The sequence below is a fragment of the Prionailurus bengalensis genome, chromosome C2 (assembly GCF_016509475.1).
Source record: "Prionailurus bengalensis isolate Pbe53 chromosome C2, Fcat_Pben_1.1_paternal_pri, whole genome shotgun sequence".
Taxonomy (NCBI): Eukaryota; Metazoa; Chordata; class Mammalia; order Carnivora; family Felidae; genus Prionailurus; species Prionailurus bengalensis.
Genome location: NC_057350.1, coordinates 95,430,258 through 95,443,744, shown reverse-complemented (window position 1 = coordinate 95,443,744; position 13,487 = coordinate 95,430,258). Strand labels below are relative to the sequence as shown.

At 41.6% G+C, this 13,487-nt stretch overlaps 1 protein-coding gene and 1 long non-coding RNA gene across 12 annotated transcripts in view; one reads left to right on the top strand and one right to left on the bottom strand.

Moving 5' to 3' along the window:
- Window positions 1–13,487, bottom strand: part of TNIK (TRAF2 and NCK interacting kinase) — a 396,420-nt gene that overhangs the window by 339,898 nt on the left and 43,035 nt on the right. The gene's annotated exons all lie outside the window — the stretch shown is intronic.
- On the top strand, window positions 9,875–13,343 carry LOC122491734. The gene is made up of 3 exons (XR_006299428.1): window positions 9,875–10,231; window positions 11,218–11,327; window positions 11,613–13,343. It is a non-coding gene; the product is annotated as an uncharacterized LOC122491734 (long non-coding RNA).

The following is a 13,487-nucleotide window of genomic DNA, read 5'->3' as shown; positions in this document are numbered from 1 at the left end:
GACTTGTCAAGTCACTATCACAACTCCAAGCTTCTGCACATGTCATTCCCTCCTCCCAGAACACCCTCACTTCTCTGCAAAAATAAATAGTTCTGGGTTGCCTGGGTGGCTCAGTGGATTAAGTGTACGACTCGACTTTTGATTTCGGCTCAGGTCGTGATTCGCAGTTCGTGGGGTCGAGCCCTGCATGGGGCTCTGCGCTGACAGTGCAGAGATTGCTGGGGATTCTCTCTCCCTCTCTCTCTGTCCCTTCCCACTTCTCCCCTCCACAAGCATGCACTCTCTCTCAAGATAAATACATAAACATAAATAAATAGATAGTTCTTGTTCTTCAAGATTCCACTCAGACATCATCTGTGCAGCCCTTAGCCTGAAGAATTGGAGACTCTTTCCTGTGCCCTTAGGGCAATTCTCACCCACATAAACCTTCTCCCTATCTGCCTCCTACACTGCAAGTCAACCCATTGAAGGCTTATTTTCATCTGTATCCCCGGAAGTAAGCAGAGTGCCTGACAAATAGTAGGTGCTCCGCTGCTGTTCTCTGAAATAATTTAGAACTCATCCAAAACATGCAGAGAAGACAGAATTCAAAACCAGTCTCTAGCCAATAGGGATTTATTCTGAAGCGTATGTGTTCAATTTCACTTGTGGCAGTGCTTGCCATTTATGGATTCCTAAAGAAATTCTTTAAAGCCTCCTTCTGAAAGCCAGCATGCAATCTAGAAGATCTCAAGCAGATGTGAACAGCAGTAGGCAAATTCCCTCGGCCCCTGAGCCTCCCTCCCTCTTGGAGGCTGGTTTAGCTGGAGGCCAATCAATCACAAGAGTGCTGGTCTCACTCTGAAATCCAGCAACATTCAGCATCTAGAAATATGTCCTAAAGAAATAATCAGCAATGCATGAGCAATTATGTTCAAGATTATTAAATGTAGCATTATTTATAAGAGCACAAATTGGAAATGGCCTAAATGTTCAACAACAGGGGACTGGTTAAATAAATTATGAACATCTCAATGTTAGAATACTAGGCAGCCATTAAAAAAATCATGTTGATAAGAATTTTTCATGACAGAATAAAGATCACTGCCAGAAAGTACAGAATAAACAACACTACATACAGTTTTATCCAATTTAATTAATAGAAACCTGTATATGAATGTCTGCATAAGAAGACTGAGAGGAAATGTACTAACATGTTTAGTGGTGTTTATATCTGAATGATGGAGTAACAGGTGACAATAAACTTTGTTGTGTTCTCCATTCTTCTTCAGTATTTTCCATGTTTCCTATACCAACCATGCTTTACTTTTGCATGAAGTGGGGGAGTTGAGGTAAGATAGAATGAAGAAAAAAAAAAGAAAACAGAAGGAAGTGAAGAATGCTCATTGATGGGTTGTCCTGCTCTGGGGAGCACATAATTGTCCAGTCAGGTTCTGGAAATAGGTCCGTTGTCAGTGCCACAGGATACGTAAATAGTAAAGCTCTCCCAGGAATATGTACACAAGGATGGCCAAGTTCTGACTTAGCTTCCGGTAAGCTTACCAGACTCAAAAGTGGATCCAAGTATTGACAGGTTTTCTTGAATTGGTGGAAACTATACTCTGGACCCACAGCTCACTTTCCATCTTCGGACTAAACCAAAGACTTAAAATTATAAGTTCGCTTTTAGTTTCATATTTAGAGATATATAGAGGTTTTAAGAAATCACACCAAATTCTTTCTTTGAAGTTCTCATTTTCCTCAGAGAAAATGCTAGATTCAGATCACTGCCAGGAAGACATTTCTTCTCCATCTATACTCTCCTACTACTCCGTTTTCTAAAAACAAGTAAAATTCTATTTTATTCCCAATGTTGCTGAAAAAATTTGTAGAAACACCCAGGATGTGGAAGAGATTGATGAACAGAAGGAGTGGATGGTGTCAAAGAAGGCAACGGAAGAGTCTCCTGAGCATCATATGCCTCGAAGAAGCTGAGATGAGACAGAGCCTAAAAGCACCCTTTGGATTTGGCTTCTAGTGAGCACTGATGATCTTGACCAGAGCGATTTGGGCAGAACCAAAGTCTGAATCACATAGGGCAAAAACTATGAACTATTCTTTATGAGGCTTGTCTAAGAATGGCAGGAGAAACATAGGCCAGTGATCACAAGATCAAGAGAAGAATCCAAATCTGTGTTTGAAGCTACAGTGAGGGAAGCAAAGAAAGGAAGACCAAGGAATATTCAAGACAAAAGGGAATAATGGTGGAGCAGGTCTAGCCCTAGAAGGAAAAAAAAAAGAGGGGCTAAGAACCAGAGCCTAGTGAGAGATCACTCTTGAGCAAAAGAGGCACTTTGTCTTCCAGGGCTCAACCCGGTGATTCTTACCCAGGGAGCCCGCCCATCAGAATCTCCTGAGAAGATTTTACAACCCCCACACAGCTGGACCCCACCTGCTGTACTATCCTCTTAAACGACGGGGAGCAAGGTGATAATTTTCTAAAGTTCTGATGTGATTCTGATGCACACTGATGGGGAAAGAGGAGAGGGTGAGTTCTGAGGGAAACATGTCCATAGGTGTAAGGGCAGGAAATTGAAGGAAGAAAGAGTTCAAAGTTCTGTCAACACAAGACGTAGGTCAGGCAGAGAAAGAAGGCAGGGGGCGAGTGGAGCAGTGAAGTCTTCGCATGGCCCCCGGGTATGGCTCAGAGCAAGGCATCTGGGAGCAGGAAGCAGGAACAGCCATCTTACAGAATGTCCAGGAGCACTAACAAACACCATGGAAGTGTTTTCCCCAGGAGGGCTCAGCAATGCAAAGGCCCAATGAGAAGGAGATGGTCAGATGAATCTAAATGTGGGGCTCCATGGGGAATTGACATAAAAGAGCAAAGAAGCAATTTCATATCAACTTCATAGGGCTGTTGGAAGAATTACATAATGCATTTAAATGTAACCCAGTGTCTCACACAAAACAAGAGTTCAATAAATGCTAGCTGTTATTGTCATTGCTGCTACTGCTGTTGTTATTTACTCCTGGAACCAGGCATAGGGATCCCTGTTTCTTAGGGACCTGTAAAATGTAAGCCAGCAGTTACTTCTCAATTAACAGGAAAATTCACAAACTATGTGGGGTGTTAAACCCTTCAAACAAGAGATGTTAATGACCATGTATTTGTATAGGTTTCCATTTATACTTACTTTTGAATAGTTCGTGGTTCAGCATTCTTGTGATAATGACTAAAGATAACTGGTACCATTTCTACCACGAATATGGCAGCACAAAAGACTTTAAAAATTGAATGGTAAATAATGCTGTTTTTAGAAAGTCCACATGAGGCTGGGCCTGTGTATTCCGTTATTGCTGTCCCCACCTCATTTTAAAAGGATTTGTGGAGGTTGTCAAAGACACATACTGAACAAAATTAAGAAAAGAAAGTGAGGCAGTCAGTGTAAAGAAAACTAAAGGGTAGGGGAATATATACTTGTTGCCCAATGGAAATGAAAGGACATGCTAACCAGTCGTTTTTCTTGATGCCAGTGGTGGGCATAAAATTTGGCTGTGAATCACCTAGCAGTGAATGCAAAGAGAAGAACAGGACCCACACCATAACTCACAGTTTTCAGTAGTAAGGGAAAATGCCGGTAATGTTGTTACTGAAATATAAACATTTCTTCCTTTATATATTGACAGTAATACAGTGAACAATGCCTATAATACTCTCTTTACAACAACACTTAGTCATCTGTTTAAAAAATATCCTTCCCTCATCTTCAAAAACGCTCTTAATTCCTGGTACTAGGAATTACTACTAAGAGACTAGGTAGCAGCAGGATTAAAGCATAGCTCTCCAAAATCCAGAATATTTTTCTATATTGTTTAGTAGTCCTGATTGCTCCATAGTAGGTAGAATCACCTTGAAACATATCCAGTTCAAATTTATTAATGTTTCTACCTTTTGGAGGAAATGAAATCACTCATTATACATGACTGAGATGATCACTCCTCTACACATAAAGTATAATTTCCAACGTAGAATGCTTTACCAAAGAAAACTATCCAAAAAAAAAAAAAGTCATGAGAACATGATAATGACATGTTCAGACATGCAATGCCCTTTCTCCGAAAGCTACTGAAAGATGTGTTCCTTGATGATAAGGGAGTAAACTAAGAAAGAGAGGATATGGGATCCAGGAAAGATCTGACTCAGAGAGGCAAAGGATGGCAGTGAAGGGAAGCCCAGGATTGGCCAAGGGCACAGGCTGTCCACCCGGAGTGATCAGAGGCTCCAGGAGAAATGACTCCAAGTGGAATACCTGCTGCAGCTAAATACATGGTGAGAGGGCAGTTCACACACAGGGCAAGAGTGTAGGGATACACTGGCGACGATGAGTACATGAGATACCAATCAGACACACAAGAGCTTTGCATTACAAAAGGGAGGGCATTACTCTCTATACCCATTCCTGACATAAAGAAACAAGAGAAGCCTGGTAAGAAATTCATGAAAATGGCTACTTACAGGAGGCAGAGGGACATGAATAGATTAGGACAAGCACAAGAGTGAGGCTTTTTTAAATGTTTCTTTATTTTTGGGAAAGAGAGACAAAGCAAGAGCAGGGGAAGGGGAGAGAGAGAGGGAGACACAGAATCCAAAGCAGGCTCCAGGCTTTGAGCTGTCAGCACAGAGCCCAACACGGGGCTTGAACCCATGAACCATGAGATCATGACCTGAGCCAAAGTCGGACACTTAACCGACTGAGCTACCCAGGAGCCCCTGGAATGAGACTTTTGAAGGTACACCTTTTATGCTGCTTTAACTTTTGAGCCGTGTCCACGTATTACCTATTCAAAAAATAAATAAAAAGAAAACAAACACTAAAGACCAAAAAAACAAAAAAGAATGTTGCATCCTATGAAATTGATGGCCAGTGAGAGGTGTTACTTGTTCTGGTTTTTCACAGCAACAACTCTTGACCTACACCTGGCTTTCTATATCACACACATCTACAGAGAATCAATGACAAAAGGTCACAGGACATGGCTACAGCCTTGAAAATGAAATCGATGTAGAAAAGAAGTGGGAAGAAGCATTTCCAATTTATCAAAACATGAAATATAGCCACTTGTTTTCTATACAAGTAATAGTGGCTATGTACCCATAGTATGACCTATGTGCGTGTATAGAAATCTAGTAACAAGTTGTTTTTCATGGGGGCACTATTAGAATTGTGCACAGAGTAATTCTTTTAAAAAAAAATTATTTATTTATTTTGAGAAAGAGAGAGAGTGTGTGAGCAGGGGAGGAACAGAGAGAGAGAAAGAGAGAGAACCCCAAGCAGGGTCTGCACTGGCAGCACCGAGCCTGATGCGGGGCTCAAACTCACGAGCTGGGGGATTATGACCTGAGCTGGAACGAAGAGTTGGAGGCTTAACTGACTGAGCCACCCAGGCGCCCCCTGAGTACAGTAATTCTTTGTTAAGCTAGGCTGCTCTGCTCATTGCAAAGGGTTTAGCATCCCTCGTCCCTGCCCACCAAATGCCATTCTGACTCCTCATTTATTGTGACAACCAAAAATGCCTGCCCCAGCACCCTACATTTCCAGAAACCTCTACCCCTGACTGAGAACCACTGGAAGCAATAAGTAAAAAGAATTAAAACTAAAACTTGCCAACTTTCTTCCCATCACTGCAACTAATTTTCATCAGTTAATTAATTTAATGAATTTTCATAACACATTCGTTAAGAAATCATGAGCAATCTGATCTTACAAATGTTTGGCTGTTACTAAAAATAGCTGTGCCTTGAGTTAAAAAAAAAAAAACTGATCTAAAGAAAATCTGAGGAATCTAGAATCCCTGCCAGCTTTCAGTCAAACCGACTTCACAGAAAGCACAGTTTATTTTTTTTAAGTTCATATATATTCTCTCATTGATTATGCTAATTAAATCTCTTAAGAGTCCTGTGAGTTTGGCAAGGAAAAGATTATTTTCCCCATTTTCACAGGCAGGGAGTCAAAGGCTTAGAGTAGTTAAGCAATTTTTCCAAGCTCATAATTGACAGAACTTGGGGTAGAAACCAGAACTTTTGGTTGCCAGGCTCTGGCAGTTTTTTCTTCTCACTCTAGATAGTATTTCCTCTCTGCCAAGCCAGGAACACACTGAGTCAATTCAAACCTTTAACTCAGTAATTATAAATTTGATATGTAGCATCTTCTTTTGAAATAGTTAAGGCAGAAAGAATGGTCCTCAGAATGGTCTGACTTGAAACTCAATAAAGCTGACTTTATAAGTTTGCAAAGGTGATAGAGGTGGGTGCAGCCATTATTCCGTTTTACAGGTGAGGAAACGGAGGTAGAGAAAGGAGGAAGCACTGTGTGTCAAAGGTCACACATTAATAAGGGTGGGATTTGAATGCCGGCAGTCTAGCTCTGAAGAGAAAACTTCTAATCAATTAAACTTAAAAATAAATCACAAGAAAAATTGGTAGATGGGATGCTTTAGATAAGCAATGAGACATTCTCTTTTAGCTTTGTAAATAACATTTAAATCAGTATCCCTCATTAAATGTTGGTTGATTTGTAAAAGCGATTTCACAGAATAGAAACAATCATGTAGGGGCACCTGGCAGGCTCAGTTGGTTGAGCATGTGACTCTTGATCTTGAGGTTGTGTGGGTTCGAGCCCCATGTTGACATTAGTTAAAAATAAGAAAATCTTAAAAAGAAAAGAAAAGGAAAGAAAAGAAAAGGAAAGAAAAGAAAAGAAAAGAAAAGAAAAAGAAAAGAAAAGAAAAGAAAAGAAAAGAAAAGAAAAGAAAAGAAAAGAAAAGAAAACAATCATGCCGCTAGTCAAATTGCCCAGTATTTTAACTACTGAAGCATCAGGCAGATAGTAAGTTACCGATTTTCTACTCCAATAATACTTCTGTGATAACGAAATAACTCAGAAATAAATAAGACTCTTGGACATATTATTTGGACGACATGAAGGATTTATAATTTTTCTACCCTTCATTTACCAATGTATACCTTGAAAAGACTAAGTATGCAAATGCACAAAGAATTAATTCCCTAATACCAATAGGGCAAAAGAATGCAACAAAATAGAGGCAGACAGCAGTCTGACTTAATTCAAACAATTTCAAAATAGAGGTGGAGCAGCTGACTCTATTCTACTCCTTGTAGCGGGCTATAATGGTCACGATGGATAACCAATGCAGAAGATGCTTTCTCCTCCACAATTTCGACAGAGAATCTCAAAACTCTATTTGTTAGCCAAGTTTACTCTCTAGAAATAAGAGTATGATATCCTACTAGGAAATACTACTTAAATTAAAAATTCACAGTTGTCAAACACTTTAACAGAGAGGGTCGTGCTCATACCTGAAAATCCAAACCAGGTGGAAGGCAAGTGAGAAATTAAGGAAAATCCTGAGCTGTAGCCAAAGAAATCATTGTCTGACTCCTCAGAAGAACCAGAGCTCTACAGAGGTAAGAAAGAAAGGGCTGGAGAAAAGGCAGTTAGGAAAACTCTGTGTGGCCTAAACTTCATCATAATTTATGTTTCATGCCACAGTATAGGCGGACGGGTATATGTGGGCCTATAAAACCAGGATTACAACGCACAACCGAGTTAATAATTACGTTGTCAATAACCCATGACCAAAGAAGAGCTAGAAGAAAAAGCACAGCGTCTACTTGCTACTGGTTCGGTGATGGTCTCTGCTGCTACTAGACATTCATTAATCGCAGAGCCTTATGGTTACTGCACTACACCGTCTTCCTAGATGACAGAAATCTGATGCCAGTGTGCATTCCAGGAGTTGCCTGGCAGGGCTCTGGAGCCAGACCAACACAGCATCAGGGACTGAGAAGAACCCAGAGTTCTGCGGTGTGCAGCAGACACTCCACATACCGAGAGCAAACATGGTCCAAAGGCTAGAAAAGATCCCCCAAGTTAACCAGCCAGAGCAAGAGACCATGTTCCCATTTTACAGATGGCAAACAGGCACACGGAAGTGTGATATTCTTCAGTTCACTGGGTCAATACTGAATACCTGAAATAGCAAGCTTAGTAATTGGTTGTAGGGATCATAATAGATCCCATAAGACTAAACCTAGAAGAAAGGAGGAAGAAGGCAGAAGTGGAGGAGGCCCTTCCAGCTGAGCTTAGTTTAGGGGGCGGAAGTGGGTAGAGAGAGAAGAACACAGGAAGAGGCCCTTCCAGTAGTGGGCAGGAGAGGAAAGGTCAGGAGGAGTTAGAAGGGGATGGGGACTGGAAGGGAATCTCCGCTGGTATGTAGTGTGTAAAAGAGGGGAAGGAAAAGCAGAAATGGCTGTTGAGCCAAAGAAAGTGGGAGAAAGAAGTAAAAGAGAACGAGGGCGGCTCTTACAGCAGTCAGTGTGGAAGGGGAGGGAGGTGGGCACAGGGGATGATGAGGATCTTGGCAGGAGTGTCATAAAAAGAAAGCAAGCATCTCTCTAGACGACCTTCAGTACTGCTAAGATTCCAGTAACTTTCCAGAGTTATCTGTTGCAAATTTAGAAACTCTTCTGCTTGCAAAATGAAAACCGCCTTGTTGCTGTGGTCCATTTTCTCTCATTTAAAATGGAGTGGGGCTGGGGGGACAGTCGGCCACCATTACTGAAATAGCAATTTTCATTGGCTTTGTGGCACCTTAAACAGTCTGGGAGGCAAATATTCGCCCTCCCCTGTTCCACACTGGCAGGGAGAGCCAGGTACGCAACGAAGCAGCCACCTACCCTCTGCAAATCGGCACTGGGTAAATACTCTACTGGAATAACAGAGCCTATACCTCCGTTTTCCAGCGGAACAGGGACATCCAAGAGTTTAATGTTTCTAACTTTCATCTAGCAAGTGTTTTGAAGCTCTGGCTATGGGCTGGACTTCCCTAAGTATGCATGAGGAAACACGGGGATGTCCCACTATGGAACACACATGAGAATCTAAGAGCTGTGAGCTGTGCCTATCTACCACATTAGGCTCATCCGAGCATCTGCTGTAGCCTCATCAATAGTCCAGAAAGGAAGGAGTCCAGGTGCCTCATGGCTGCTTCCTGTCTCCAATCCCTTCAGTAATTACGGTTCTGAGTCAGCTTTCATAACCCGCAGTGAATGACACACCTACTCTGAAGCACACATCCTGATATAACCAAGCCCATAAAAGGCTAAAGATAAAAGAGAAAATCATAACAGTATGATGGGAATCATAACAAGATATAATTTCCATAAAAATCATCTCGGTGGCAGCTTCTTCTAAAAAACGGGGTAAAGTAAACATAATATCTCTCACATTACGTTTATGTTCTGTACCTGGTATAAATTCTATTTCTTCATTAAATAGAAAGGAGGGAAAAGTCTACATAGAGAACTAAAATATTACATGAGGGTTTTTTTTTCCCCATTCAATTTGGAAAGTTTTTGCAAAAGTGGATCATTTATTTATGAAAGCCCTAACTTTCTGATCTTATTTAATGAAGAAAGCTTTAGCTCTGATGAAGGGAAAAGACCACAGTGGCTCATTTAGCCACCAAGGGAAGCTTTGACAAAGGTGGGGACCAAGACTCGTCAAGGAAGGCCCCTACAGCATGGAGGCTTGGGTAATGGCCATCAGATTCATTCTGCCACTAAGGACCTTTACTTGGTATCAGAAGGTGGACATGCTGGGGGTCCTGGGTGGCTCAGTCAGTTCAGCGTCCAATTTCAGCTCAGGTCATGATCTCACGGTTCATGAGTTCAAGCCCCTTGTCAGGCTCTGTGCTGATAGCTCAGAGCCTGGACCCTGCTTCAGATCCTGTGTCTCCTTCTCTCTCTGCCTCTCCCCCACCCATGCTGTCTCTCCCTCTCTCAAAAATAAACATTAAAAAAAGAAAAAGAAGAAGATGGACATTCTGTACTCTTGGAGGCAGAAGATATCAGAAAGCAGGCAGATATGGATCAAATCCAGGCTATGGCACTCATCAGCTGCCTCAGTTGTGTTACTTAATTTCTCCGAGCCTCAGTTCCTTTGATAGTCAGATGAGAATGAGAACAGTACCTACCTCAGTGGGTTGTCATAATGAGATGAAATGTTAAAGGTTCTGGCTCGGACAACACATACCAGCCCTCTTTCACTTCCCCTTACCTCTCCTATGGCTAAACCCCAGACCAGCAGAACAGGACACTAAACATCTCTAAATCTCATTTTCTTCAGCTATGAACTGATGAAGGCTGATACATGGGAAAGCATTACATGTATGTACCAACATTAGGAAATATTTTTATTATTGCCAATCAGCACCCCTCCCTCAAAATTGTATTTCATGGAATAAGAGTAAGAAGCATCTCTCAGACAGTTTCTACCCCATCTGCTTACTGCTAAATGTTGATATACTTTTATATTAGTGTCCCCTGAGGGGGATTAAACTGTGCTTTATAGTTATTTTCATTTTCATTTTGTGCATTTAATTAATGCTTTTATCTCTGTGCTCACACTCTGGGGTAAAATTTGAGAAAACCAGAATCTGAAAGGGTAAAGACAAATATTAGCAGTAAGCAACTTGATTCTTACTTATCCTTGCACCCACAACCCAAAACGCATTGAAAATTTAGCAAACACGTAGCGGGATTAAAACAACAACAACAACAACAACAACAACAGCAACAACAACAAGACAAGCAGCAAGAAAAAAAGGAACATGCGTTCCCCTGGGTGAAATTTGCCCTAGAATCCTCAGTACCTAAGTGCCCAGCACTTGCTCCATCTGGAGAAACAAAACAACTTCAATCTACCATCACCCATTATTGAGAAGAAAAAGTTAAAAACTAAATCTGAAAGGCACTAACATTCTTCTCCTGATATGTATCTCCACTGAGTGAACAGAAGGGCCGCATGTAGCCTCCAGATGTACATGGCCTTCAACTCCAAGCTGTTTAAAATACACAAACCATAGCCCCCTTTCCCCCATTGTTGAGAAGATGAGGAGCTCGATGGACAGGTGAAGGCTGGGATTGAACCCCATCGTACCATCTCCTCCACACCACATGTGCCTGGTGGCTTTCAGAGAAACACCAGTGCACCTAGTCACTCTGTCTTCTCATTCAGGATGCCAAATGCTAACTAACCATAATCAGGAGTTTTGATTATGGAATTTTCTCTTTCTCTCTCCATTCTTAGTATGAACACCATGTTTTCTCTAACTTCTAATCATTTTTCCTCTGTCCTTTCTGCCAATTTCTAGGTTCTTCCCACCCATCCCAGTGTTTCTTCTGGCCAGTGCTTTGCACTAGCTTTGCATGGATATCATGCCAGAAGAATGGAAATTTATATTCACAATTTTGTAACAAACAGGTAAGGCAAAGTTAAATAAAGAGAAATCAGAAGCCAGATGAGAGCAGCAATTTATACAGGGTTCTTTGGTCCACTGGGACTCTTAAAAGAACCCCAATAACATCAGTTTAAAGAGGTTCTCAGCATCTGACTGTAGAAATACACAATTTTGGACAAAGTATATTCTCTCCTCCGATAGTGAAGAATAAACATCTCCTGACTCTGGTTCTCTAATGCTAGATAACCAATGACTTCAAAACTTAGTGGCTCGAAATAACAGCTTTTTGTTATTTGTCATGATTCTAGGGACTCTTGCTTCCCATCTGAAGCTCAAATCACCTGAAGGCTTTTCCTCACATGCTGGCATCTTGCTGAGATCACTGGTTGGCATCCCTCTCTCCAGACAACCTCTCCAAACAAGTATCTTAGACTTCTTCCCCACAGGGCAGTCTCAGAATAGTCGACTTCTTACATGGCAGCTGGCTGCTCCCAGAGCAAGTATTCTGATACGCAGGAAGTCAAGGCTGAAGTCTCTTAAAACCTTTGCCCAAAAAACTGGCAGTCACTTCTGCCATACTTTATACAACAAAGCTGTCATCAGACCCATTCAGATTGAAAGGGAAAGGGGGACAGACACCACCTGTCAAAGGAAGAACCGAGTTTGAAGACCACATTAACAAACCACACTCAGATAGCCTTGCATGATCTCCATCACAAACGTGGGGCTGATGGCAGACTGAGCCCTAGCGGATCATCTACACATGTAGATGCCTACTCCCACAGGACAACATAACCTTAATGCTGGGAGATAAAAGGAGGCATTGGTCAACTGTGCTAGTTGGCTATTCACAGTGCTTCCATTTCACTGCCAGTCACCAAGGTTGGGGAAGTGACTGGAAAGAAAGAATAAGAGCTTTCTTTGATCACTAGCAAGTCATCAAATTTCCATATGCATTGCCTTTGTTTTAATGTCTCCCAGTTAAAAAAAAATACCATTTGTATTTTCATGGAGGTACAATAGGTTTAGCTTCAAATTTTGATCATTTTAAGACTTCACTGTTCCTCTTCTTGTACTGGTCCTCCAAGTGCAGATGAATGGATAATTAGTCAGTGTTATCGGACAAATAGATTTGCAGGACATTAGCAATGTAAACTCATGCTTGAATTCCTGCTGTGAATATTCATTTAGATAAGCAGCAAAACTTCAGGTTATTTTAAATTAGACCCAGACATCAATCCTACGACTACTGGAGACTGTATCTGTATATAAAACTGCTCATTAAAGCCAGGCAAGAAAGAAGTAACTCCTGGAAAGGCCAACTGAGCAATTACACCAAAGCTTATCCCCACCAGTGACTCGTTAATGAATATCTCTGGTGTTCCAGCCCTGGAAGAACCCACAAAGGACAAGGCAAGGAGTTTTCAGTTTTAGATGACTACTAAACCCCGAGGGAACTGGTTCTCTTTGAATCCTTTGTCTTCCCCCTTCCTGATAACTGCAGGCAAGTAGGTGGCTTTTTTTGCCCTGCTTGTCTGGTTTCATAACAGCCTATTTCAAATTTCCTGAGTGACTTCTTCAGAAATCTCATATCATCAGTTACTTGAGTTCTTCCTTGCCCCACATGGTCAAAATAAGATAGGACAGCTTTAATAGCTCTTCAGCGGAGGGGAGGGCAGTTCTTCCCTGGTGCGGACAAGGCAAGGGGGACAGTGAGGCAACATCAAGAGCTTCTTGCTTCACCGGCATCAAGTGTCCAGAGTACAACACAGACAGCAGCTTATGGTGACCAGGATGGGCATGGAGAAAAGGGTGCACAGTGTCAACATGGAAACTGGGTTAAGAAAATCCTGGGGGAAAAAATAGATAGCTAATTAGAGTTTTCCAATCAACACACACAAACCAGAATGGATTTTCAAAGATGTTCCTCTTTTTTGTGTGCCAGAATTTAAGCCTTTTTCTGAGCACCAGGAAGTTACAGCCGACAGAAGGGGATTTGGTGATAGAAAATAATAATAAAAGAAAGTGATCATAAAAGAGCTATTCGTTGAGCCCTTACAACATGCCAGGTGGATACTATGACTAATCGCATTTTACACATGAGGAAAATGGGGCACAAATACATTTAATAACCAGACGAAGAGCACTTAGCAAGCCGGGGGGCAGAGCTGCCCAACAATGGA